The following is a 26,488-nucleotide window of genomic DNA, read 5'->3' on the forward strand; positions in this document are numbered from 1 at the left end:
GCTAGGCTAAAAGCTATGAAGTTAGGTGCATTAACCGCAACTCCTGACATTTTTTTAACGTATGACAGGTTTATTGGAATGTAACCCCAATTGTAAGTCAAGGAAGATCGGTCGTTCTTGCAGCAGCTCTGCAAGGCTGGTATAGTAATTCCCATTTTAGAAAAAATATATATATATCAAGATTAGTTTGGCAGGCAGGGGGAAATGGATTTCAGCATGAACTGGAGGTGAGTAAGAGGTGGTCTATTTAAGAACGGAAGAAAAAAGAAGGAAAAATTCAACAAATAAAAGACAAGATTTGGTGATCACTTAGGTATAAGGAATGAAGTTAAGAAAATGGCTCCGGGCTTTGTGGATACGGAAAAATCAGGATGGGATTCTTTTTCAAATATATGGCACCTGGAAATGGCGTAAGGTAGAGTGCTTCAATAGATCTGCCCCGGGTGTAAAGTAACAGACGTGAATCTAGGTGAATCTTGGTGTGTGTAAGGGTCAGAGATACAGCATGCGACAGAGGAGGGTTTAATAGCCCAAGACAGAGTCAAAGAAGAAACATACTTTTAGGGCCCAAACCATACCAAGGAGCCTGCTTTTAAAAGACACAACAGGCAAAGCACTTCTTGACCTCTTAGCAGCCTTTAAAAGTTATTCACAGTTGCCTGGAGACCTCCCACATACAAAGAGGAGTTGGCCAAGTACTGCCATTTTAGAGAAACAAACATGTTGTAATCAACTTGTACCTTCTGCATTAAAAAGGACCCTGTAGCCCTCTATGGAGAAAAGGACAGAAGGACAAAAGAATATGCACACTGGAGGAATATGGGAGCTCCACTCTCAATTCAAAATAGTACAGAGCAACACTTAACTGGGAGATAAGGCAAACAGAGCAATATTAGGAATATCTTTAAAGGCCAGGAGGTCCCCAAATCTGGGACTGGTGCTTTATGCCATCAACCAGAATGCTACCAAAATTCTAGTCTCAGTCCTCCCATTCAAGGAGAATGCATCTCCCTACTACCCTAAGGACTGACTTCTGGGAAGCCCCATCTTCAGGAATCTCCGTGTCACCCACAATCTGCTTTGATCAACTAGTGACCTCAAATTTTATGTTTTTTTATTTTATTTTATATTTTATATATTTATATTTTTATATTTCTATATATTTTTTATTTTTTATTTTATTTTATATTTTATTACAAGCATATTGCCTAGTGACTTGATGACTTTCCAAAAGATACAAAAAAAGACTGAACCGGGGAGCAGCAGCTTTCTGCTAACATCCAGGACCATCACTTGGAGTGATGTAATAAAAGTACAACTTCCCAGGTCACTGAGTTGTATCTTAGGAGGCTCCCATGATTTGGCAAGTTTGGCAAACTCAACTAGAAGATTCCTATTTAGTATACCTTCTGGGCACCACAAACTCCTACATGTTTTGTAATCATTCAGATTCCTTTAGTCTACCTTCAGGTTCATGCCACTTTACCCCTCTGGATAAAAACATTCTTGCATCTTCTAAATCACCCGCAAGAGGATCCACTTGTCCTCCCACTCCAGGGAGACTCTCCAGGGAGGGTGTGAATCATCCAGCTGGACATTAAGCCACAAAAACACAGCTCTTGGGAATTACAGACACAACTTAAAGTCTGTATTGAACTGCATTATACCAAGTAAAAGTACTTCTAGAAAGTGTCTGAGGGAGAAGAAAGGAAACTTTCTTTCCCATCATACACCTAATACAACAGCTTCAAACACTTTCAACTCAAGAATTAAAAAAATACATACACACACACACACACACAAAACCACACATTGCATACACAATCGTTTTAAGAGGGCTATAAACCTGCAGATATCATCAGATATCTGCGCTCCCCAAAATTATGGAATAGTAGACTACGTGAGAAAGTGACTGTAGGAATAGCTTTTGAAGCTTTTTGATTAGCAATTAGAAAAAAATGTTAGACAAACATAAAAGGAAACTTAAGAAAAGGAGAACTGAAGACCCAAACTTAAGTTTACTCTTCTTACACAGTCAATAGTTCTAGAAAATATTCATTTCCTATTTTTATCCTTTCTCATCTTTACCCAGAAAGGAAAGTTGCCTAGTTCCTAACTGGGTAAGAAAGCAGTACCAGTAAGAAAGTAGTAATTATTACACTATCTCTGTAATGACTGATAGGACCAAGTGTGCATTTCCAAAGTCAAGATACCAGATGAAAGATAAATATGTGAGCTAGCTGGAATCCCAGGAGGCTTCTAAAGGCCCACACTTACTGCTGGGAAAGGAGTTTTCTCCTTAAGCTTTTGCTTTAGAAGAATGTTTCAGTTTCCTACAAAAGCCTGTTGTGATCATTTAAACACCCACCACTTCATACATTAACTTGATTTGATTTAAAAGAAAATTCTTATAAGATGAGATTTTCTGTTTTTACAAACGCTCTATCTATTCATGCTTCAACATGAAGGTCAAATAAATTAGGAGCAAGCTTCTAGCTGTAGCTCTCCAATGTGAAGTAAATAGAAAGAGATCCTAACAACACTATAAACGGGTAGCTAACAGTATAGTAAATCTACTCAGCTGAAAACTACTGCTACCTGGCCTTTCCAGGATGCTGGGACAACCACGCCGAGTCTGACCTTTCTGTGTATTCCACAGTTAAGAGAAACCAGTTACTAATTTTTACTGCATTCAAAATCCAATCAAAGGCCTGCTGCCTATACACAGCAATCTCCACTCGCACTAGCTTAAACCTTGCTCAGCCCCGTCAGTTCCAGAGGACGGGGAATTAAACAACAATGGATTCGTTTAAGGCCATTTGTTGTCATTTGTTATTCATTAATCTATTTTAAATGGTAATGATTGTTCCAGAACCTTAAAAATAAAGCAAAACAAAACTCCTTTGCCTCCTCACAAGGGAGGATCAATCATCTGCCAGATTCAAACCACGCTCAAGGAAATAAGGGGTTAGCTTGGACCAGAAAACTTGACTAATCAACTCTTATTTTGTCCTTGAACCACAATGAAACACTCAGTGTGGCTATGAAAAGCAAAACTTTGACATTCTTCAAGTCGGTAATGTGGGGATTCAGTGCGGGACAGAAGGCCTTTACTAGTCACTAGGGGAAAGCAGCAGCATCCCTTAACCCTGCCTCAATCCATTCCAAGAAGCTTCTTTCTTAGAGCCCATGACTCTATCAAAACTCTCAAGTTATCGCTGACCTCTCCCTCAAACGTCTCTGCAGCTTGCCTTAACTCCCTGAAATGCTCACTACTGGACTTGGCTAATGGCATATTATGCTCTCTTCCCTGACTTCCCTAAGCTCTCTAAACTTTCATATTAAATCTCTTTTCTGTTGTCTTTCCATTTTCTCCTTTGATGATCTCAACCACTCCCAGGTTTCCATACCACTCCCAAAGATCACATATAGCAGCAGACTGACCTCCAAACTGCTGTCTGTAGCTTGCCACAGTGACTGGCAGATGCACAGCACGCACTGGCTGGTGAGTAAGAAACATGCCTCTCACACAGGTCTACTTTGCAAATGAACGTAAATAAACACCTAGTGATTTAATAAAATATAAACTCTTTAAAAGGGCATCCCAATTCATAGTAGCTGTTGTCATTACAGTATACTATTCTCGATCAACGAACACTAAAGTAAAATTATCAATGAACATTTGGTATTTTTTAATTTAAAAAATGATCTTCAAAACTGACCAGTTTGAGAACCATCAGCACAAATCATTTTTCTGTTAATTTTTCATTTCAACTACCACTTGGAGATTGTCAAAAATCTCGAATTTTCTAAGTCCAAAATCAAGCATCCATTTTCCTCCCTTCTTCCAGATTCCCAAATCCACTCTTCCCAACTCTTACTTCTGTAGTTGCACCACTACTCTTTCATCTTTGTGCTTTCCTCTTCATTCCTCAAATCTTCATCTCCTTAAGCCACACCACCCTTTTTCTTTCTCTGCCTCAAAAGCACCTAATTCTACATTTCCCTACTTCCTGCTTCAACTCTGAAAACAGCTGCCATCCTTTGATACATCATCCCACACTACCATACCAACTTTATCTTCCTAAAGTACAGGTGTGGCTCTTTACCCACCTCTACAAATTTCCCCATTGCAAAGAAAAAGAAATTCAAACTACTCATATAGGCATCCGAGTCCCAAACCCAGCCTTCTCTCTGGTCCCTAGTATGTCCCTGTTCTCAGGCCAAACAGATACACCGGGCATTCCTTGAATGTGCCTCCCACTCCCCTGCCCCTGTGCCAGCCATACTCCCTCCGGCCCACCTCCACGGGCCTTCTCCACAAAGCCTTGCCCACACTCCCTGGGCGAGGTGTCCTCTTCCTTCTCTGAACCCTACACTACTTGATCTCTCATTCTTCCCCCACTTGTTCATATATGCCAGTTACTAACCCAGTCCTGGGGATCTGGAGGAAAGAGGACCCTTCATGGAGAATGAGTTGTGAGGGTGAAAGAAGACAAATAGGCAGACAAACACTGTGATAAACGCTATGCTAAGTGTCATACGTGAGGAGCCATGGAATAAAGAAGCAACTTCACCGGGCTCTGCACAACATGTCATAAGCTCCGTGAGGGGAGGAACTGGGTCTCATTTCAGCTTTTACCCCTTACTTCTAGCCAAGTGTTGAATGTACAGTGACATCTCTATAAAGGCTGCTGTTGAATGAAACCCAACATTTGAGAAAGAATCTGATTGAAGCAGCCTCTTCACATTCCAAATTATGCTCTCTGCGTACACTGGTGCCCAATGACCTATCACGTAGGTTAAGTATTACTGCTTTCCCTATAATTTTTTACCTTCTCTCACCCTCAATATTCTTCTTTCTTATAAGGCTGTCTTTGGATTCCCATAACATAGCTATTTTTCCAAGAGATCTAAGGATGTGTTCCCAACACCGGAATTAATAAGTACTTCCTGTGTTAGTCCAGTCCCAACACCATCATTTCAAAAGGTCATGAAAGATTCTAGGTCTTTTCCCTCTTTGACTCTGTAAATTAAAATGCAACATAAGTTATCCTCAAATAACAAATATCAAGTGGACTCGTAATCACTACTCTTGAATCTTCCTATTCTGGGGTAGGAAACACATTCCCAGCACGTGCACACTTGTATGAGGTCTGTGGCAACGCAAGGAGTGGAGACTCCTCAGAGTGAGGAGAAACAAGGGCAGGACCCCAGTAAGATGGGACTTCTTTTGTATGCAAAGGACTATAAATTTCCTTCCTCCCAACACAGCCTGAAATTTTTACTTTAGAACTGTCTAAATTAACAGCAGCGTCTTACAGACTTACACAAAATGTGAAAGAACTGGGGAAGAGTCAGCTCATGAGTCATTTACAGATTAAGGTGAATTAGTTCCACCAGAGTGTTTTCCTTTTAACATCTAGCTGCAGATCCAGTGCCGGCTACAGGAATGAAAGACAGGGACTGGAAATGGTAAGGAAGGAAGGAAGAGACCTGGGGGCAGAGACTGCATTTAAGGTCCCTGAAGCACCATCAAGTTTGGAAGACTGTGGCCTGAAGTTTAAGGGCCTGGTGAGGAGGGTGCACTGGGTACACTACGGGCTGAAACGTAAAAGGTGTATGCCAGGCCAGAGGGTGGCTTAGGGAAAGACAAGCCTTGAAGTCTAGGAAGTGAATTCCTATAACTTTGGTCCTAGTGCTGGAACTCGAGCTAAAATAATTAACTGTGGCTTCGATCGCAGAGTTGGCCTAGGCACTAACTCTGTGTATGTTCCAAGCACCAAGTGATCCACCTCGGCACATTTCTTAGTAAGCATTCAGCGATCTTAAAATATTTGGGATCTTATTATTTTCATAGCTATGAACTAAACATGTAGTCCTAATGCGTTAATGGTAACCTGGGGAACTTAAACGTTCCCTATTAATTTTTTTTTTAATTTTGAATAAAGCCGGAGAAAAAATGTCCTACAGACCCCTTCATAAAAAAAAATTAAAAAAAAAATTGGGCAGCCCCGGTGGCGCAGCGGTTTGGCGCTGCCTGCAGCCCGGGGTGTGATCCTGGAGACGCAGGATCGAGTCCCACATCGGGCTTCCTGCATGGAGCCTGCTTCTCCCTCTGCCTGTGTCTCTGCCTCTCTCTCGCTCTCTCTGAATGAAAAAATAAATAAATCTTTAAAAATAAATAAATAAATAAATAAATAATAACCTTCATAGGCTATGGCTGGGAAGTCTTCAGTCAACTAAGTCAAGCCATTCAATAAGCATTCATATTATCTGAGCATGTAGAATGCATGCTATTTCCAGAATTTCTCTTTAAAATTAAATTAACATACTGTGCAAACTAACTGTGCAGCCCCCTAAATACAAGGTATTGAGAAATGACAAACTATTTGAAAGCTTACTGCCACGTTTTAGCTGAAAATTGACAAGATGAGGATCACTATTTCTTTCCAGCACCAACTTCTGATTTCTCACTCATTCCATTATTAAGTATAAGAGAGTATATTCTGCATTATTGTACTAGTTTTGAACATGTCAGATCAAAAAGGAAATCTGTATTTAATATCATAACTGTACTATTCTTCATTCCACTAAGAAGAACGAAAGAAGCAGAAAAGACAGAACTAAATCCGAAACAAAAAGGTAAGAATCTTCTACTATGCTTGAAAGGGTATTATTTATTACTTAATATATTTCATAAACTCCACAATGAAATAACGCATATGCAAGACAATTAAACATTAGCGAGATCTTAAACTGTTCAAAACAGATTATAAAACGCTCAATTCCACGAAAATAACATAAAACATTATATACATAATGCACATGAATTGCACCAACAAAAACAGACTTCGAACAGATGAGGCCCAAGTCTTAAGAGTTTAGGTCAAGAGACACAAAAACCTGACATATTTGTTTCCATCCAACTACCCTTTTACTTCAAATATTTAAAGTTTAAACAATAGATTCTTCAAAGGTCTCTCCCACTTTGTAATACATTTAATTTCTTCTTCCAAAGCATCCAAAGTGCAAACCCCCAAATCTTTAATAAACCATTATGTCCTTAAAGTGTGATTAAAATACCAAATGCTTTAACAGATTTTCTAACAACCAGGGGGATGAAAATACATTAACTTCACTGTAGACAATGGGTGTTATTTAGTAGTCACAAAAAGGGAAAATTTTCAATCAATTTGAAATTAAGTTGTATTCATAATTGTGAAAAAGAACAAGATGTACATTATTAAATACATCAGATTATTTATTAGACATATAAACTCATTAAATTTCCTTTTTATCAGGTATGGCATTCCTAAGAATTTCTGTCATTTTAATTACATCCACAGTTAGCAGGCAAAGTGAGATAAAATTTAAAAATCTACAACGCCTCAGTGTTTTTATTACCATTGCTTCATCCACATATTAACCGGGAATCACCAGAGCCAAGGAATATGAAATGTTTCCAATACCAGGATGGCATATTAACTTTCCTGCAAGATGCCAAACTAGTAAAATCAAAACAAGAAAGTTTCCAATGATTCCTTGAAATTTTCTTTCAAGACCTCTGACATCCAACACCCAAACAAGAATAATGAAGGCTGGCCTTGCCAGCCAGGCATACATTCTTAAGAGAATCTTTATATGTGTATCAATACCTGTAAGGACAACATAACTTTGAAGCTTAAAGGACAATACTAAAATGTCTCAATACTGGAAAACGGAGGAAAATGGATACCCTTGAATCTAAGAGCCACTTGTACTGGCACTGAGACTGAGAGCAGCTCTTTGAAGTCTTCAGGAAAACATCAGCCTCCACCCAAAATAAAGGAAGTAAATCCTAAGCATCCTTTTCCAATATTTCTTCTTGAAACCCACATATAAATCACGATGTGTCATAATTTGGTATGTTTTACAAGAGAAAATTCTCAAAAAAAGTGAAAAATCTAAAAACGTAATTCCCTGTGTGCACACTTTTCCGACAAAACAGCCTAGCATTTCCTACGTGACTAATCTATTTTAAATTCCGTTCTTCTGTTCCTATGCAATCTAATATCATCTATTAAAAGTGCCAAAATATTTTTAAACAAGATCTGAGAATTTCCCTCGCAGCTCCTGATCTTTGCACTCCTGGAGTTTGCAGACGAGCCGACTGGTGGTGACAGGTTACCCTGAGTCAACTCTTTCGGAGGAGAGTTTAAATTGACAGCTACCCCCCCACCCAATTTTCCACGCCCGCCGGATCTCCAGGGGCGGGAGGGGGGGCACGTGCGAGTCGAGGGGTCCTATCACCTGCTGCAAACTTGGTCTGAGGGCCCGTCCGCGCACGCTCCGGCCCAAGCTCCGTGTCCAGGGGCCTTCGAGCCGGACCCAGGCCGCCGGGAGCGTCGTTTCAGGGCTCGGCCTTGCGACCCTGAGGCCCCCGGCCCGAGCGCGCGCACCTGAGACGCGACCCCGGCGAGCGAGCATCCCCGCGCGCCCGGCAGGTGTCCGCGAGCGCCTGCAGCGGGACGCGGCTTCCGCCCTCGGCGGCCTCGGGGGGGGGGCGGGGGGGGCTCTGGCCGCGGGCGCCCCGGGAGTCCGCCTGCCCGGGGCCCGCCGGGCGCGCCGCCCGCCGCCGACCCCGTGCGCCCCGCGCGCCCTCCCCGCGCCCCGGCCCCCCCGGGATCGCCCACGCGCGCCGGGGCCGCCCCCTCCGGCCTGGACGCCGCCCCGCGCCCCGACCCCTGGGCCCGCGAGCAGGTACGTACCCGGCCCGCGGCGCGGCTGCGGCGGCCTCGGCCCGTCTCCCGCCGGCGCCGCTCAGCGCCAACTCCGGAGTGGCGGCCTCCCGCTCTCCCCGCTCCGGCGGCTGCGGCGGCCCCGACGCCCCCGCGCCATCGGGGGGAAGGGACGCTGGTGGGCGCGCTCTCCCGGCTCCCCGCCCCCGCCGCCGGCCCCGACGGCGCTCCGCTCGCCGCCAACGCCGCGCCGGCCCGGCTCCCCAGCGCGGGCGGAGACCGCGGCCCCGCCCCCTCCCCGTCCCGCTCCCGCCCGCCCCCGCCGCGCCCCTCCCCCCTCCCGCCCGCCCCCGCCGCGCCGCACCCCGCCCCCGGCCCCGCTCCCCCCGCCCCTCCCGCCCCTCCCGCCGCGCCGCTCCCCTCCCCCCGCTGCTCCGGGCGCGCTACGCCCTCCCCGCCTCCGCTCCGCCCCCCGCTCCTCCCGCTCCTCCCGCCGCACGCCGCCCCCGTCCCGCTCCTCCCGCGGCGCCGCACCCCTCCCCCTCCCCCCGCCCCCGCCCCCCCCCCCCCCCCGCGCGCTGTCACATCGGGAGATTCCGCTCTTGCTACATTCGCCGCTGCGGCTCCCGCCCACGCGCGGCCGAGTGACGCAGATCCCGGCGTGGGCCGCGGGGCGGGGGCGGGGGCGGCGGGGCCCGGGCTCGGCCCCTCGCCGCCGCCCCCGCCGCGGAATCCGGAGGGCGGCCCGTCCCGCCGGCAGCTGGGAGGACCCGGGCGGGGGCGGGAGGAGGGGAGGGGAGGAGGGGAGGGAGGAGGGGAGGGGAGGGGGAGGAGGGGAGGGGGAGGAGGGGAGGGAGGAAAGGAGGGAGGGGAAGAGGGCGAGGGAGGGATGGGAAGAAGGGGAAGGAGAGGGAGAGGTGGGAAGGAGGGGGAGGGAGGAGGAGGAGGGGAGGGAGGGATGGGAAGGAGGGGGAGGGAGGGGAGGGGCCGCCGCCTTGGGCCTGCTCTCCAGCCGCCTGCCGCCCCGGGAAGATTTGCAATTAAAAAAAAAAATCCCTCTCATCCAACTTGCGAGGTCCCCGAGGTCCCCGAGCTGGTATTTCAGGAGCGGAGCCCGCCCGGCCCTGCCCTGCCCCCAGGCCGCGGTGGAAGCGCGGGGCGCCCGGCTCGGGCCGGCGGGGGCGGGGGTGCCAGGTGCGGCCCCCGCATGGGTCCCTGGCGCGCTGCGCGGGGACGGCGGGGGCGGCAGGTGCGGCAGGTGCGGGCCGGCCCACCCGCGGCCCCGGGGACCCCCGCGCAGCCGTTCGCGGGGACCCCCGGCGGGGGGCGCCCCTTCCCACCCTCCCGCACCGCCTCCGCTCTCCAGAACAGGCCCGGGACCCGAACGCCCAGCTCCCGGGGCGCCGGGGCACCTCGGAGTTCCGTTTGCATAAACTTTTCTACCCAAAGGAAGTCTCGAAACCTCCATAAATGCACTTCAACTATTGAAAAAAAAAAAATTGGAAATTTGTTTTAGGATCTATTCTCTTTACAAAAATGGGAAAATGAAAGCATTCCCCCAATTTGAGCAACGTGCTCTGCAAGGACAGAACGCATTTACTAAACCTGCAACTACCGCCAGTGCAGGTAGGATCCCGTCTTCACGTACATCTAAAGATCCAGTTGTAGGGGGAGCCGGGCCTCGTCCTGGCCGGGCTCCCAGAGGGGCCTCCTCTGCTGCTGGCACACAAGGCCGCCTTTGAGATGGGAAAATTCTTGCCTACCACGTCTTTATGTTGTAGCACTGGATGGGATGATAACATCGAAAGAAAAAGACCTTATGAAAGTACTGGACTTTTTTTTTTCCTTTTTTTCAAAAACATGTTGAAAGAATGAGTAATACCACGACAGGGTATATATAATTAAACCTTTTTCCAGGGTGAGGGAAAGGTTCTGTATGAAGTCGTCGTGTTGATATTATCAAATGAATAAGCAATGCTTGCTTCCTCAAATCCTTCAACTGAAGAAATCACTACTGGAAGTTCGTCTTAGCCTAAGTGTCATGGTTTTTGCTGCTGTGGACCTTGTTCTGCTAAAGAGACCATCAACAAAGTATCATAACATAAAGACCATTTCTTGGAAAGGTACAGGTTAACAGATTTTCGAGCAATTGAAATCTGCAAAGTTCCGATTTCTCTCTGGAATCTTGATGTTTTGCAAACATGTGTTGGTTCTGAACGTCTAGAGAAAAAAATATCTTTCATCCATAAATTTGTACAATTAGTGATTCACAAGTCGTGAAATGAGCAATCTTAACCTGGACTATTGAGTCTCCCAGTAGAATTGTTGTCAGAATTGGCCTGAAGGCCATTAAATCCTCTTCCTGAGCCTGTTTTTGTTTGGCCAGTATTGAACGTGATGCTGAAAAGGAAATAAGTTAGAGCAGATTTTTTTTTTTTCTGCCTTGTAACTAGATAGAGTAGTTCCATGGGGAACACATTTAACACCTCCACTGAATGTCTTGAACCACGAATAGTACCAAATCCTATATTTATTATGTTTTTTCTGTATGTATCTATGATAAATTTATAAATTAGCCATAGTAAGAGAGTAACTATAGCTCATAATAAAGTAGAACAATTATAATAATATACTATAATGAAAGATATGTGACTCTTTTTCTCAGAATATCTTATTGTGCTGTACTAACCCTTCTGGTGGAGATGAGATGAAGTGAGGTGAATGTCTCGGCATTGCCACGGTGTTAGCCCACTATCGGCCTAATGATGCTATGTCAGAAGGAGGATCATCTACTCCAGGACCCTGGGCTGCTAAAACCACGGAAAGTGAAATCTGGGACTACTGTATTTCTACAGTTAAACACTAAAGTCCCTTGTTTGTTTTCTGGGCACGTTTAGATAGTATATTCTTCCCACATTAAGAATGGTATTTTTGGCCCACTTTGCATTGCCTTAAACACACTGTGGTGCTGGGGGAAGTAGTGGGAGGAAGGAAAATGAAGAAAAGATAAATTTTTAAGCTTTTAGGCATCCAGTTTTCTCTGCAGTGTCTATACGACAGCGCTACAGTCAGTATGGCTGCGCACGAGGAGAATTGAGGTATTTGTCTGTATCTGAGACAATTCAGATAAAGAAGCATGATTCTTATTTACCTCCTCACCACTTTTGTCCCCCATCCCATTCCAAAACCGGCTGCTACCCCCCACCCCCATTCCACGCCCTGGGCACACACAATTATTTCCCATTGTCAGGCCCTGGTGGTTTGTGAAGGGAAGACACTCCATCCCATAAAGTGACAATCACAGGTTCTGATTGTTCCATATTCCATTCCATCCTGTAAGTGTCCCTTATACATCTCTTGAATGTGGTACATACATGTGTGTCTAAGAGGACTTTAAAAATATTATTAAAAATAGTTTAGGGGCGCCCGGGTGGCTCAGTTGGCTGAATGTCTGTGTGCCTCCGGCTCCAGTCATGATCTCAGGGTCCTGAGATTGAGCCCCACATTGGGTTCCCTGCTCAGTGGGAAGTCTGCTTCTCCCTCTGCTTCTGCACTACCCCCCCCCCTCCCCTGGTGCTCTCTGTTGTGCTCTATCTCAAGTAAATAAAATCTTAAAAAAAAAAAAACTTCAGTGATTAGTACATTTGCAGAAATAAGGAGTTCTTTGGACAAAACCTTTTTCACACTGTGAAACTAAAAAGGGTTTTAGAAAAAAAAGAAAGAAAGAAGAGAAAGAAGAGAGAAAGAAAGAAAAGTAGAAATTTGATAGTGGTTCAGACATCTGAGTGAAAATTTCACTGTAAGAGCTTTATTACTTTTAGAAAGATTTCTTACTTTAAAAAGCCTCAGTGATTCAAAACAAAAGAATTCATAATAGATTTAAAATATTCTTAGAGGAGAGAAAGAATATTATGGCTTATGACCTATAAGATTTAAGATACAATGTAGTGCTGTCCTCCAGTTCTCCTATTATTGCCTCAAAACAATTCTATACTTAACGAATTTTCCACTCAATGTGGTGGTGGCCCTACAATTAACCGAGTCATGTGTAATATTCGTATTACCAGAAATGTAATTAAAATTACCCTTATTTAGCAATATGAAATTTAAAGCTTTGGATGTGTGTTGCAGACTAGATTTTTAAAGTGTATCGAGATTTGAATATTTTCAAATACTGAAATTATAAATAAGCTTCTTAAAGGTAAGCTAAGAAGAATATATTTAATAACTGATCATTTCAAGACTCATGACTAAAGCTACTTGCTCTTCTAAAAGAAAAATAGGCATATCTTCATACACTGCATTTTAAGACACTAGAATTTTAAGTTGTAAAGGCTCATGATAAAAAAAAAAAGGCTCATGATGTTCACCTAATTCAACCTCTTGTGTATATTCAAAATAGTTCAAATACTTTGCAGAAATTCAACATACAACTAGTTTAGTTCTAATAGCTTATTTATAAGTTAATTATTTTAACTTGTACCGCCATCCCTAGTGGGGTAAAAAAAAGGGTGGGGGATGAAATAGATTCCTGGCACGGAACTACAAATGCTTATAAAATGCAAGTGAAGATACAGAATTACAGACTTTGATTGGGCACGTAGGATCTTGGAATTCATCTGACACAATTGACTTCTACAGGGGTGCCTGAGAGGCTCATTTGGTTAGTCGTCGGCCTTCCTCTGCCTTAGGCTCAGGTCATGATCCTGGGATCATGGTCAGGGTCCTGGGACCTAGGGGGTCCTCGGAGCCCTGCTCAGAAGGGAGTCCGCTTCTTCCTTTCTTGTTAACCCCTCTCCTTGCTCATGTGCACTTTCTTACAAATAAATAAAATCTTAAAAACAATTGATTTCTACAGATAAAGACATTTACATTCTACGTTGCTAATATGAACAGCAGAAAAATACTAATATAATATTAAACAGTAAATATAACCATTTAATTGAATGAAGAGTAATTTTGGTTGTATTTTAAAATTTTGTGTTTATTTTTTTATTTTTTAAAGATCTTATTTATTTATTCATGGGAGACACACACACACACAGAGAGGCAGAGACACAGGCAGAGGGAGAAGCAGGCTCCCTGCAGGGAGCCCGATGTGGGACTCGATCCCAGGTCTCCAGGATCACACCCTGGGCCGAAGGCTGTGCTAAACTGCTGAGCCACTCGGGCTGCCCAAAAAATTGTGTTTAAAACAGAAGAGATTGTAAAGAAAATTTTGAAAAGCCTTTCCAAAGATAATTTCTGGATACTTTTGAAGGAACTGGGCCTGGTTTTGCTTCCTCCTTTGTCCTCTCTGGCGGCAGGGGTCACAACTCAGCTACTCTTTCTCTTCCCTTCCCGCCTCTCTCCTTCTCTGGCATCCAGCGTGCAGGACTTGTGTAGTTAGCTGTTCTGTAACACTGTTTGAGGCCTCACCAACGCTGACTACCGCCCGCTTAGGCCCGGCTGTGATGAACTGAATGTTTGTGTCCCCTGCCCTCCGGATCATTGGTGGAAATGCTAATCCCCACTGTCAGGAAGTGGGTCTTGAGGGTAGAGTCCTCATCAGTGGGAATGTCCTTATTCAAGAGACCCCAGAGAGTTCTCTTGCCCCTTCTAACACGTGAGGACATAGTGAGAAGATAGTATCTGTGAACCAGGAAGTGGTTCCTTACAAGACCCCAGATCATCTGTCAGGGCCCCTAGTTTGATCTTGGACTTCTGGATTGTGAAGAAATACATGTCTGTTGTTCAAGCCACTCTGTGTGTGGCATTTCTGTTACAGCAGCCTGAATGAACCAAGACCCTGGCCATTGATGATTCTCAGCCACTACACAAGGCAGAGAGAGGGTGGAGAGGAGGTGAAAAATACTCTGCTCGCTCTATCTGGAATTTATCCAGATCGTCTTCCATTTGCACACCTTCCTCTGGGCTTTCTTGCTCCTCACAGTCCCATGTTTGGCTTTTGTTCTCTACGCAGTTGGCTAAAATTGACAGCAAGTCTATGCTCACTCTCCCTCTTTTAGATTTTATTTCTCTCTTTGACAAAGAGAGTGTTTGTGAGACAGAGAGGGCATGAGCAGAGGGTAGGGATAGAGGGAGAAGCAGCAACCCCCCCACCCCCACCCCCCGGCTAAGCAAGGAGCTTGATCCAGGACTCGATCCCAGAACCCTGGGATCATAATCTGAGCCGAAGGCAGACGCTCTGCCAACTGAGCCACCAACGCGCCCCACGCTCCCAGCTTTCTCTGAGCTTCTCTCCTCCTGCAGGCCCAGGGCCCACCAGCTGGAGCACTGCTGTGAAGCCTGACATGGGAAGGTGGATGAAAGATTCTGTTTTTCTCCTTGCCAAAAGTGTGTGACTTGTCAGCCAAGGTGCGTGGCTTTTTCTAGCACATAAAAGGAGAAAGAGAATAGAAATAGCGTGTCAAGGTAGAGAGCCCTTCTTGAATAAATGAGTTGGAAAAAAATAGAGAGGAAGAGACAAAAAGAGAGTAAATGTGCCCTTAGGAGAAGCTGACTACAGCGGACATAACTATTCTGAAAGAAGTAGAGACAACGGACAAAGAAAAACTCCCCAAGCACGCGGCTCTCCCGAAGGGGCAAAATGAAGAGATCATCGTAACAAATTCCACCGAAGTGTGCTCTTGGCCTGGGACAAATGGCAGTAATGGGATGGAGAGTTTGGGATAGACCCTCGGGAAGAAGGGACAGGGAAACAGTGGCTTTCTCCTGCTTTCTTCGCTTGAAGAGGGCCTCGTGTCACCTTTCAGTTGGATTGGGAGGGGGGTGGGCGTTATCAGGTATGTATCTGAAGAAGGAAAGAAAAGCAGAACAGGTTCAAAAAATATCCACCATGCGCTATTCAAACATCAATAAATTGAATGTGTGGACGAGTGGGGCTACTTGTCACAACAGATTACTCAGCACTAACTGCCTTGTAGGAGCAGACACTTTGAAAGAGCAATGCGGGTATTGAACACCAAGAGATTTAAAGCTATTGATATAAAAGTAAGTCACACGTGGTTCAGTACACATGTAATTTTCACAGCTTTATAGCGTGAATTATATTGTTGTGCAGACCCAGATTCCTATGTTGTGACCATCAGCTTGCCTGGAATTGGCAATAATTCAGGGTCATCAAAAAATAAGGAATTCCTCATTTTCTATCGCTGTATTTTTTTTTCATTTCCTACTGAAACAACATCTCTAATAGTGACAACGTGAGAGTTGTTCCCAGCTATAAAATGTATTCTTTAAATAGAGTTTTCCATATCATCCTGCTCTTGGTAAGGTTAACAGTTCTTACGCAGATTTCTGGTAAAAAGGTAAACAACTTTTTAGAAGGGCGATTTAGCAAAATTGAACCAATAGTTTCAAAGTGTTCTTTTTTATTTGATCAAACAGATTCACTTCTAGGATATTATCCTAAGTTTATAAACACTTAAGAAGGGACGCCTGGGTGGCTCTGTGGTTGAGCATCTGCCTTTGGCTCAGGATGTGACCCCAGGGTCACGGGATCAAGTCCCTCATCAGGCTCCCCGCAGGGAGCCTGCTTCCCCTCTGCCTGTATCTATGCCTCTCTCTGTGTCTGTCATGAAGCAATAAATAAAATCTTAAAAAACAAAACACTTGAGAGGATATTTATCACAACATTATTTGAAGATTTAAAAAAAAAAACATTATTTGAAGATTTGAAAAGCAAAATAATGGATCAGTTAAGTGGTATCACATCAATATGGTGGGAAATATTCAATTAATATTTAAGAATATTGGGAAATACTCATGATATAATGTTACCAGTCAAAATAGAGCAGAACAATCCATTATCTCTCTACCTAAATAAAGAGGGGACAAAGTTTACCAAGTGTTAGCATAGTTATCTCTGGGTGTTGGTATTGTAGATGATTTTTATTTTTTATGCTTTTTTAATTTTCAAAAATTTCAGCAACAAACATGCATTACTTTGAAAATCAGGGGGGAAATTTAAATGTCATTTTTAACAAAGATTCTGCTTCAGAAGCAGGGTACAATGAAATAAAAATTAAAATGAAATTGAAGAGGGGGCGACAAAAATCAGGAACTTATTTAGCAAATATGTATTGAGCTCTTTGTATGTAATCCGTCCTGTATAATTATGTCTGGAGAGTCTAGCCTGTGTCCGATGGATACAGAGGTCTGGTTTAGCTTGCTTGAACTGCCGTAGTCTCATATTACAAATACAGTCATATCTCTTCGGTTTTTTCTCATCCGAGCATGCGTCTACTTGTGGCTGCCCCTACTACCGAGACTTACACGGTCCCAGGGCTCTCGTACAGTAAGTCAAAGAGTGGTATTCATTTCTTTCATTTGGGCTTCCGCATCCACAGAATGGCAGACTTGCTCTCTGAGCAGCCTCTGATGTCACTATCTCTCATTGCCCGTTTTGCTGCAGAAAGCTCGGCCCGCCGTGTACAGTGCTCGTCTGGTGCTGCTGGGGACTCTGCTGGAGGCCACTGGGGTTCTTTAGGGGAGGACAGTGGAGCCCACTGTCTCCAAGAGTACAGTTTGCAGTGCTCCATCTTCCTTCATTTCACAGACACAGCCATCTGCCAAGAGTGCTAGCTCTGTGCTGGTCTTGATCACCTCCAAGCTTAAAGCCACCCCTACCCTTAACCCATGGCATTGACTCTTTTTCAGACTTTTGGATAGATTTTAAACGTCTGCCTTCGGCTCAGGTCATGACCCTGGTGTCCCAGGATCGAGTCCCACATGGGGATCCACTCAGGGAGCCTGCTTCTCCCTCTGCCTGTGTCTCTGCCTCTCTGTCTCTCTCTGTGTCTCTCATGAGTAAATAAAAATAATTTTTAAAAAAGATTTTAATTTTATTTTACAGTATCTTTTCTGAATTATATAAATTTGGAGTCCTTCTTCTCATTCCTGCTCTTCTGACCGCTCAGTGTGCCTAGCAGCTGAGGTTCGTTAGTGTAAGGACTATTTACATTGCTGCGAAGGTTCCCGGGGCAGGCTGCCCAGATGCTTACGATCCAGATCCTCTGGACACCAGGGCAGTTACACAAGGCCCCTCTGTGTGTCCCGTTTCCCCCCACACTCCTACTCACACATAATGCGGATGGGTAGGAGTTTTGGAGAACTGAATGCTCTACCTTCCTCGTATGCCAAGGTCAGGAAAAGGCAGGTTACTCGTGAGGTGGCATTTCTCAAGCAAGGATGGACACTCAGAAGCAGGTGGACAGTCTGGGCCAGTTAGAGGCAGGAAGGGGCCTTGTGAAGAAGCCTGACAGCCCAGGCTTCCCTTCCCCCCCCCCCCCACAGTACAACAGTCTAACAACCAGAGAAGTCCTGAAAAGAAAGGGGGGACTCAGGTTGGGCCAGAGCGTCCCCCTGCCCCCCCATGGCGCCCTCAGCCACCCGCAGGGCTCCGACTGCCCCTTACTAGCAGGCTCTGCAGGCAGCGCCCCTCTAGCTCCCGCTCCCCCTTTGCATTTCATCCCACTGCTTTCACTTGCTCCCGCCTCCCTGTGGCACCTGGGATTCTCCTGACGTCTGTTTCCCGACAAGGAAGAACGGGGTCTGATACGGATCTCCCTGGAGGAGTTAAACTGTGGTGTGCTCCTTTTCCACAAACGTTCACACCTGGAGGTCACTTATTTGCTCAACAGTTAAGCACCTACTGAGGCACGCACACCAAGCCTACAAGCTCGAGGGGATTAAAAAATGTCTGTGCTCTAACTCCTGGTGTAGGAAGGGGACTAGGCCTGTGAAAGAGTAGCTGCTCCACATACAAGAGGCCCTGGTCACACAGTGCAGAGAAGCATTGGTTCTGCCTTGGGTGGGCAGGGCCCACCAGCATAAGGCTTACTAGAAGGTGACAGGTGCACAGGTCTTGAAGGATGAGTTTACTGGAAAGACCCAGGAAGTACAGGAGTCCCCAGAGGTCATGGGGGCAGCGAAACAGTGTGAAGCATGAGCGGTGAATTAGGGCAGTAATTGTAAAATGAAACAACTGGTTCCAACTGACTTGAGAACGACATGTGAAGAGGGCGGATGCAGAGGACGACACTGTGTGACCAAACCCTGTGCACAGAGCAGCGTGGATCTATCCGTCACTGTAGTTCTTGCTCCACTGACCGTAGGAGTCAAGCTGGCAGTGCCGGACATCAGGGTAGTAGTTACAGAAGGAGGTCCCCGGTAGGGGAGCAAGAGGGGCTTCTTTATTTAAAAAGATGTATTTATTAGAGAGAGAGAGAGAGCAAGAACACGTGTGAGTGGGGGGAGGCCCAGAGGGAGAGGGGACGAGAGAATCCCAAGCAGCTTCCCGCTGCGCACGGAGGCCAATGCAGGACTCGATCCCAAGACCTTGAGATCATGACCTGAGCTGTAACCAAGCGTCAGATGCTTAACTGACTGAGCCACCCAGGCACCGCAAGGGGGTCTTCTGAGGTGCTGGCAAGGCACTTACATGAATATTCACTTTGTAATAATGTATGGAACTGCATATTTCTGTTTTTAGTACTTAATGTATGTTATTTCTCAATTGCAAAAAAGAAAAAAAAAATCAAGCTAGGTAATTTATAGAAAACGCGATTCCAGGGCTGAGGTATTCTGACTGAGTAGGCCTGGGCTGGGACTGATGAATCTGTAGTTTTTAAACAATTCTGTTAGAGGATCAAAGGCAAAAGGGACTCCTAGACCACATTTAGAGTGGTAGAGCTTTTGGGGAGTGACCCAGAAGGTTTAAGCAAGAAATTAAAAACAAAGATTCGCCTGTCTGAAAGCGCGAGTTTAGAGAGAGGAAGATGTTGAGGGTGGTCTCTACCTCGTATCCGATAGAACTTCCAGGTCCTATGTCCTAATCATCGGTTCTTTCGAAAGAGGTGTGACAAGTAAGGCGCTGCTGACTCTAAGTACCAAATATGTTTTTTGAGATGTAGTTTCTTTGGGAGCTTTCTTAAAGAGGAAAATTTTGACCCCCAGTACATTAACATACAATAGTCGAAATTAAGGCGTCAAAGAAGCCCGTGTGATAGATCTAGTGGGGGAAGGGGCAACCTTCTAGAATTTTGTAAGTGAATGCATTATCAGCTTATGAGTAATACTTGTTCAGCTACGGACCCAGCATCACTGTGGCATGTGCTTAGGGATGACTGATTTGAATGGATACCGTGAAATTCTTTTTCCTGCGCTCCTTTATAATCAGAGGGATATTTTTGTGACATAAAGCAACCAACATGATATTCTTCCCAGCCCTACTCCCCTACAGGAAAAAATTGGCAAATTTTGCTGCTAGGTTGTTTTTTTCTTTTGTGTTCATGGATTTGGAAAGAAAAGGGGGAAACTTAACTTAGCTTTAAACAGAAAATGAGAAAGTTCAAAAATCTGAGACAAAATTTGCATGTATTTTTTTCCTCATAATTGAAGTGAGGAAATACCATAAGGGTTCTTTTTTTATTATCACAGTTATTACTTCTTTGTAAGCAGAGTATATCCGTTCATTGGATTAGCAAAAAATTTTAAAGTATGACAATACAAACTGTTGACTAGGATTAAGAACATAGGGACCCATGTACTTCTGTTAAGAGTGTAAATTGAAGCAATCACTTTGCAGAGCAATTGGCAATATTTAGTCAAATTAAAGGTATGCATACTCTTTGACCCAGAAATTTGCTCTCTTGGGTATATTCTGAGATCATCCTAAGGAGTTATGAGCCGAAGGAGATACATCCAAGAATATCCAAGGCAGTCTTGATAGCAATAGTAAAAAATTGGAAACAGGGGGGATCCCTGGGTGGCTCAGCGGTTTGGCACCTGCCTTTGGCCCAGGGCGTGATCCTGGAGTCCCAGGATCGAGTCCCGCGTCAGGCTCCCAGCATGGAGCCTGCTTCTCCCTCCTCCTGTGTCTCTGCCTCTCTCTCTCTCTCTCTCTCTCTCTGTCATGAATAAATAAATAAATCTTTTAAAAAAATTGGAAACAACCTACATTAGATGAGCAGAAGAATTCACGAACAAATTGTAATATATTCATATAGTGGATATAGTGTGAAAATAAATAGATCTGCATGTGTCTCTGGAACATTCTCACAAATATGAGAGTGAAAAAGCAAGTTGCAGATGAGTATATACAATATGATGCCATGTATATCCAGGTTAAAACTTGGAAATACTGTTGTTTCTGGGAAATTAGCTTTGCACAATGGAAGTCTTTAAGTTCAGTAACAAGTAAGCTACCCAAGAGATCACAAAACAGGAAGGCTTATGGACCAAAATGAGATGCTTAAATCATATGGTTTATTAAATCATTTGAAAACACATAGCGAGGAGCAAGGTGAAAAGATAAATTTAAAACATGATGTAGGCTAGGTGGAAATATGACACTACCTGTTCCTCAGTCCTTTCTATTTTCCTTGATAAGGGTATGTTTGCAAGGACGAGAATTGAGACTTTGAACAAAGTTGACCCTACACTTAGAAGGGTCAACTGGAGTCTGGAGTCAAAACACACAGTTGCTCTACAGGCTTAGAATCAAGTGCCTCTGGCTGATAGCTGTAGCTCACATGTAAGCCGATGGACAGCTATGGATTTTATTTTGCATTCCTTGTACAGAGGATATGAGGAGCCAACGGTGCCTTGAAGTAAGACCTTGTTGATAGCGAATGCCCCATATTCCTCGTGTATCTTCAGTGTGTCATGAATACTTGATGATTCATGCCTCACGTATATTTCATGTATTATTACTCTTAGGAGTCTCTTACTCTGTCCATCCTTTGCTAATTATGTTCATTACACAAATGCTCTACTTACTTTATCTATGTCTAACATATCTTATAGGCTACTAACTTACTCAACATATATTACAAATTTTGCTTGCCTCTTAAACTATTTGCTTCAATTCTTAGTTTCATTCTTTTTCCTTATGCATTTACTTCTCTGATTTTCTATATCAGAATCTAATATTCTTAAACAATTCAGTGAACAAACATTACAAATAATGTGTAATATGTTTAAACATAAATGCCTGGAAAGAACAACCCCCAGTGTTCTTTCTTAATATGGGTGATGGATGTATGGGTATTTATTATGTTCATAATTTTTCACATCTGTACTTTTTCCATGTAAATTTTAGGAAAATTTGAAATAGTAAATCCCTGGTGTCTTACATATAGTAGGTACTTGATCTTTATCACTTTGATTTGATTTATTTTTTTTTTAAGATTTTATTTATTCACCCATGAGAGACACACAGAGAGAGACAGAGACACAGGCAGAGGGGGAAGCAGGCTCCACGCAGGGAGCCCGATGTGGGACTTGATCCTGGGTCTCCAGGATCAGGCCATGGGCTGAAGGCGGCACTAAACCGCTGAGCCACCGGGCTGCCCCCTCATTTTGATTTTAATAAAGTTAAAGAACTTGGGCAGACTAAGTTGGTATGTCCTCCTTCTATAGCTTGTACATACATACATTTCCAACAAATACTTGTCAAGTATGCACCATTTGCAAGGAAGGCCTTGCCATAGTCGACATGGAGCATGAAAATTTGAGTAAAACAAAGTTATTTAAAAAAAAAAAAAACCAAAAAGTTCTTACTTGAGAGCAAAAGTAAGAACAATACAGAAACATAATATACGTGACTCTAGAAAGGTACAGATTGGGGTGGGTCCGAGTAGGTGGAGCTTCCACCAGAGGATGAGATCGGAGAGAAGAGGCATTCAATGTGGGCCTCGAAAGAAGTAGATGTCAATGGGGGAAACAGTAAGGAAAGCATTCCAGGAGAAGGAGACACAGTGGACAGAGAAAGTAGGGAGTGTTCAAAGAGCAGCAACTTGTCCAAATTATTGTGTCAATAGTGGCTTTGGGAGAGCGGCGCAAGGGGGGGTTAGGAAGGGAAGTTAGGACAAGAATCCTTCGATACCAGAGGTTACCTATGGTTGGGATTATGGGTACTTTTGACTTTTTTCCTTGTAATATTCCCTCAACTTACTGTCAACTTATTCTGTGGTAACCACATGTTTGCCACATGTTACAGTGACCATACAATTGATTCCTGATGAAATGATTAGACAGTTTGAGTATGGAGCTTTGCCCGTAAAAGCAGGGACAAATACTCATCCCTGCTCTTTTTGAGATTTATCAGGGTAGCCTAGCTAAAGGTCATTATTAGAGAAGAATAACAAAACCCTGAAATAAAATTATCTTTAGAAATGGGCAGACCTGGGACACCCAGATGGCTCACCGGTTGAGCATCTGTCTTGGGCTCAGGTCGTCACCCCCAGGTCCTGGGATGGAGTCCTGCGTCCGGCTCCCCATGGGGAGCCTGCTTCTCCCTCTGCCTGTGTCTCTGGCTCTCTCCCTGTGTCTCTCATAAATAAATAAATAAAATCTTTAAAATAAAATCAACTTAAAAAAAAAAAGAGGAAGAAGAAAGGAAGAAAGAACTAGGCAGACCTAAGTTAGTGTTCTGGCTTAAACATAAGGGCCGAGGCATTATTGGAGGAAGCCTGGCACATAGCTAAGCTGGAAGCTCCTTGGGACACAGCCATCCCGGCCCAGTGTGTGAGTATGTGAGGGGCTCTGAGAGCTATAACTGCGAAGGCCCAGGTCAGACCCCACAACATCTGGACAATGGCCAGAACCATCATAGGCATTCCCACAGCATATGCACTACTGAAAGGGTCTAGACCAATTCCCTTGACCTGGTACTGGAAACATAACTCAGCCTTATCCGCCTTTGGACTAAATCTCTGGAGCCTTTAGACAATCTGGGGAGAGTCTGTATTAGACTTTCTGCTGATAGAGGAAGGAAGGATCTAAAAAATTAAAAATATAGAAGTTCTATTATAGCAATAAAATGGTTTTGTGGATTAAGTCATACCATATTAGTCTTTTATCTAAATATTCTGCAATAAATATGTGTTAACTTGTAGTCAGATAAAAGTTACTTTCAGAAGTCTTATTCTGAGTACCATATTAACATATTATCTGATGCATAATCAAAGTAGTAAAATATTAATAAAAAGATTTAATCGTATAAATCCAGTTGACATTATAACTGATCTCTGACAGTATCTATGTAAGATTTGTTTCCTTGACGATAAGGACTTTGCTATACTACCTACATAGGGAAGCCAGTCAGAAATCCAACATGATCTTATCAAATTCATGCAGCCAATAGAAAGAAGTTAAATTGTGTGTAATCTGCTTCATTGGTTTAGATACGTAAGCATCTTGAAAGACACTGTTTCTTCTTCATCGAGAACTCTACAACATTCACCCAAAATCTTCAAAAGAATTTGTTAGTCATACCTTCAAAATTTTTTAGATTTTTGTAGCTAATGCTCACACTTGGCTTCTTAAACTACTAAACAAATAACATCTGCATAGTTTTATTATTTCTCATTTAACACTTGAGGTTTTCGTTGAGAGCGGTATTAGAGAAGGCTGAATTCTTTCACCAGTTTACATCAGGAAAATATGGCACATTCCACTTCTCCAACTTCTCCATTAGATTGAAGGCTCCTGGGAAGCAGAGGCTGTGTCTTGGCTTCAAACCTTCAGCATTTGGCCCCATATAGAATATGTAGCAGCCCCTCAGTAGATACATGGTGAATTACTGTTCTTTGAGGAGAGGATAGTTAGCAGTGACAGGCACCGCTAGGAGTGATACTCTGCGCCATTCTGGACCAAAAACACAGCTTGTACTACTTGGATATGTGGTATGATTACTTCTGGGATCTTAAGTGTAGTTCAGATTCTTGAGAGTTTGGATAATTGAAGTTGATAAAAGGATTATGATTGTGCTTTGTTGTCAAAAACACTTGTGAAGTCAGTATCTTAGGAAAAGCTTTTTGTTGCATATAAGAGAGGTGAACTTCAGGCCAAATGTTGGAGGCAGCCCAGTATCCTAAGGGACTAGACCTAAGATCCAGGAAGCCTGTAGGAAGCCAGGAAGCATGCTCTCTCTTGTTCTCCTCTCTGCTTTTCTCTCTGTAAATTTATTTTTCTTTACCACTCTCTTTCCGCAGATGTTTTCACTGCCTCGGTGCACATAGCCCCAAACACTGCTCCCCACATGGCCCCACATGGCCCCACAGCTCCCCAGTGCACAGACAGATGAGCATTTCTGTTTCAGTTCCAAACTCCAGTGAGAGTGACTGATCTGCCCAGCTCAGGCCAGGGCTACACGCTTTACCCAGTATTTTGTGAGATAGCAGGGTTGGGGGTAAAGGCATTACAAAACTGGTTTTATATTTTCTAAGGAAGAATGCATACTGCATATATTGTTAGCCCAAACCCTGTTATACTGATGGGCTCTATACTCTCAGGAATCTCTGAGATTTTCTTCCTTGAAGGGTGAAGAGCCTAACACATAGGCCTTCCCCACTAGCCCCGTCTCTCTGGGCACCTAGAACCTTCTCTCCTTAACCTCTGCTTTGAGGAGACTGACCGCAAGATATTGCAGCAGAGTCTGCTGGTCCCGGTCCCTTCTCCAAGCCCTTTTGGATGATGAAATGTGAAGAATCTAAAATGGAGTCAATAATCAGCAAACGTTCAGTGGCGTAGAAGGAGCCAGTCCAAAGTGCCGGAGCTCCCACACTGTGCGACTGCGATTTCCATGACACCCAGCACCACCGGGCAGCGTGACAGCCCCCAACGAGAGCGTACAGCTGGCAGGGGAGCAGCTGGCAGGGTGTGGACAGCTTGGCCCAGGAGGAGGAAGAGCTCCGGGGCGGGGCAGGGCGGGAGGCCTCCTCTGCAGGCGGTTTCTCTCCGCTTACTAGGTTGGCACACAGATCGAAAAATGTACGTCTGAATCTATTTCTGGCTTCTAAATGTGTGAAGGAAACACATAACTTTATTATTTTATTTTTGTCAAGTTAGAGACAGATGCCCCTAAAGCATATGCATTCTATAAGAAGTTCCTATTCTTCAGTGGTGCATCTTTGGAAGCAAAAATCAAAGACAAATAGGTCATCTCCTCTAAGTTTTCTGGACAAATACTGGCAATCAAAAGAAGAAAGCCAGCTCTGCTAACTAATGGTGATGAGGGAAATAAAACCAGGAAAGATTATTGAAAAAAAGGTTTTTAAAAAAATACTTTTAAGGAAAAAAACAATGAAATAAGTGTTGAGGCCATGTAAATATGTTTTTTTTTAAATACCAAAAATACTGCAGGTATAAATAAACCTTTCAAATTAATGAAAAACACGTGAACACTTACAGAAATGCCCTCATGAGAGGTTTTTGGAAATCTTCAAAGCTTAGTAATATCCTTTTGTGAATGGTCACTCAGTACATTAGGAATGAAAGAAATCTGGAGCCCAAAAAGAGAGAGAGAGAGAGAGAGAGAGAGAAATCTGGAAAAATAAAAACACATGGTCAATAGAGGAGATATATTCCCGAGAAAGGTTGTTATGATAACTTTAATTTCAACTGTAGTGCCTCACAGTCAAAGAAAATCTTATAAAACAATACCATAGACATTTGCTAATTCAAAAAATATTTTTGAGCATGTACTATGTGCCAAGCACTATGCTAATAATAAGCATGAGGAATATACTGGTAAATAAGATGAATTCTGTACCTACACATGACCCTGCCCAAGCTTTGAGATGACCAGGAAGTTATAACCACCGAGTCAGATAGCTGCAGGGAACCTAAGAGATCAGTTAGTCCAAAGTTTTATTTTACAAATGAGGAAACCGAGGCCCAAAATGTTAAGTAGCTATATGTGCTCTTAGTTTCTCAATTTTTGCTATCCAAAAAAGCATTTCTTGTTTCGTAGAGCCTTC

The 26,488-nt window shown here is 44.0% G+C and overlaps 1 protein-coding gene and 1 long non-coding RNA gene across 3 annotated transcripts in view; one reads left to right on the top strand and one right to left on the bottom strand.

The window, feature by feature from the left end:
• The window catches only part of NAB1 (NGFI-A binding protein 1), a 45,574-nt gene extending 36,569 nt beyond the window's left edge, over positions 1-9,005 (bottom strand). For both annotated transcript variants that reach the window (XM_072742187.1, XM_072742186.1), the window contains exon 1: positions 8,751-9,005. The gene's annotated coding sequence lies outside the window, so the exon portion shown is untranslated. The remainder of the gene's footprint in view (positions 1-8,750) is intronic.
• LOC140595947 (uncharacterized) overlaps positions 8,543-26,488 on the top strand; it is a 54,729-nt gene continuing 36,783 nt past the window's right edge. The window contains exon 1 of the long non-coding RNA XR_011997943.1: positions 8,543-8,742. This is a non-coding gene — a long non-coding RNA (uncharacterized lncRNA). The remainder of the gene's footprint in view (positions 8,743-26,488) is intronic.

This window comes from Vulpes vulpes, chromosome 16 (assembly GCF_048418805.1).
Source record: "Vulpes vulpes isolate BD-2025 chromosome 16, VulVul3, whole genome shotgun sequence".
Taxonomy (NCBI): Eukaryota; Metazoa; Chordata; class Mammalia; order Carnivora; family Canidae; genus Vulpes; species Vulpes vulpes.